Below are 2,757 nucleotides of genomic sequence, written 5' to 3' on the forward strand. Positions count from 1 at the left end.
TCAGGAAACTTAACAATCATGGCAGAAGGGGAAGCAAACATGTCCTCCTTCACATGGTGGCAGTAAGGAGACATGCAGAGTGAAGGCAGTGTTGGGGGGAAGCCCCTTAAAACCATCAGATCTGGTGAGAACTCACTCACTGTCACAAGAATAGCAAGGAGGTAACCGTTTCCATGATTCAACTACCTCATACTGGGTCCCTCCCATGACACATGGGGATTAAGGGAACTACAGTTCAAGATGAGATTTGGGTGGGGACACAGCCAGACAATACCATATTATATCTGAGCTATGTAAAAACATGTACTCTTGATTTCATATAATTAATCTAAAAATAGAAGAAGGGGCAGAAGGACACTCAAATTTGTTAAAGGGTGATAAAAATGTTATACCTCCCCAATAGTTTTTACTCTATAATCTTTTTCCTGCTCTTGCAAACATTCCTCACTTTAAGACTGGGAGATGCTTTTTGCCTCAGGGAAAAGAAAGTGAAGAACTAGCTTTAGATTAAGGAAGAAGAAAACATTTCTTCTTCTTTTTTTTTGAGACGGAGTTTCGCTCTTGTTACCCAGGCTGGGGTGCAATGGCGCGATCTCGGCTCACCGCAACCTCCGCCTCCTGGGTTCAGGCAATTCTCCTACCTCAGCCTCCTGAGTAGCTGGGATTACAGGCACGCACCACCATGCCTAGCTAATTTTTTGTATTTTTAGTAGAGACGGGGTTTCACCATGTTGACCAGGTTGGTCTTGATCTCTCGACCTCGTGATCCACCCGCCTCGGCCTCCCAAAGTGCTGGGATTACAGGCTTGAGCCACCGCGCCCGGCAGAAGAAAACATTTCTAAAAGGGAAGTCAGCCCAGAGGGAAACCTTCCTCTGATCTAGTGGTGCAGGGTACAGAAGATGTGGAGAAAGAGATTAGACATCAAGACCCTTAATTTACACATAGCTCCTTCTTCCTGTCGAAACTCAGGGGATTATAGGGGTAGGAGTTATCCAACTTGGTTTAGGCAAACAGTAAGGGAAGGGTCCCCAGAGAACCTCCGGCCTGCCCCACAAGTGCTTACACCAGATGTTTTGTGCAGATAAGGGAACTTGCACAGGGGGCTTGCCTAAACATGACTGAAGTGGAAAATTCCGTTCCTTAACACATGCACAGTAAGGGAAATAAATCAATACGGAGCTGGCAGTCCAAGGGCCTGCATAAGCACTGGAAGGACAGGGTGGAGCCACCAGAAATTCATGCCTTAAGCCCTGGCCTTCAACTGTGAAGGGGGAAACCAGTAACCTGCTTTCAGTTCCCCTCTTTTTGTTGAGAGCTTTTCTTTCACTTAATTAATTCGACTCCATTCACTCTTCAAGTGTTGCATACCTAATTCTTCCTGGTCGGGAGATGAGAACCCAGACCTAGCTGTGCTAAGGAGTAAAAAATCCCGCATCAGTAGCTGATTAGGAAAGGGAAACTCCAGTTTGTGTGGAGGAGAGAAAACACACGTAAAGGGAGATTTAGCCTGACTTCTTGTTTTGAAATGGAGAGAACACCACTGCTGAGTGCATGCAGGGCTACCTCGATGCAACCGCAGCCTTGCTAGAGTGCAGACCTCCCTTGATACCTTGGAAGAGAGTCAAATGTCCCCTCTTCAGCATTGCTTTTGGGGAAGTGGAAAGTAATTGAGTGTGACCTGCCATGGGGTCACCATGAGGAAGTGGGTAGACAGGGACCTGATAACCTCTGCCACATGTCTGAGGGAGACAGTGGATGAGTCTTGAAGGGATGCAAAGGTGAGGTCAAGTCATATTTGTAGATCAATGGGTCCTACCACAACTTATATGGTTTGGCTGTATCTTCACCCAAATCTCACCTTGAATTGTAATAATCTCCATGTGTCAAGGGCAGGGACAGGTGAAGATAATGGAATCATGGGGTGTTTTCCCCTATACTGTTCTTGTGGTAGTAAGTCTCTTGAGATCTGATGGTTTTATAAAGGGCAGTTCCCCTGCACGAGCATTCTTGCCTGTTGTCATGTAAGACATGCCTTTGCTTCTCATTCACCTTCTACCATGTTTATGAGGCCTCTCCAGACTCATGGAACTGAGTCAATTAAACCTCTTTCCTTTATAAATTACCCAGTCTCAGGTACATCTTTATTAGCAGTGTGAGAATAGATTAATATACACCAACTGAGAAAACTGACCAATAGTCATACCTCACACTCCAGCAGCAAATGTCCCCAGTGTCCCAGTGGTGGAGCATAACCAAGACATCAATACAAAGTTGAGCAAAACCCTTGAGACCCACAGGGATTCGAAAGCCTATGGAGAGACTCATTTATGGATAAAAGGACTCCCTCTTCCTGCCAAGAGGGCACATAGCTTGCCCATGGAACCCTGACACCTTGAAAAGTAATAGCAAGAAGGAAAAAATGGCTCTGATGTGGAGTTAAATATTAGATGATTTAACATTTACCCAGCAAGAGATGGTCTTAACCATCTTGCAAAGACTAAGGGACCTTTATTTGACAAGTTTAACTCCTGTGGCATCCTACTTCTCTGCTTCCCTCCTCCTTCCAACCAAATAGGGTGGACTTTAGTGAGAATGTTTAGATAATTATAAACAAAGACAAAGCAGTAACCATTGTGGTATATGTGAGTTGTGGTATTTAAATTTTTTTTTTAACTGAATTTTGCTCTTGTTGCCCAGGCTAAAGTGCAGTGGCACAATCTCAGTTCACTGCAACCTCTGCCTCCTAGGTTCAAGC

The sequence above is a fragment of the Saimiri boliviensis genome, chromosome 7 (genome assembly GCF_048565385.1).
Source record: "Saimiri boliviensis isolate mSaiBol1 chromosome 7, mSaiBol1.pri, whole genome shotgun sequence".
Classification (NCBI taxonomy): Eukaryota; Metazoa; Chordata; class Mammalia; order Primates; family Cebidae; genus Saimiri; species Saimiri boliviensis.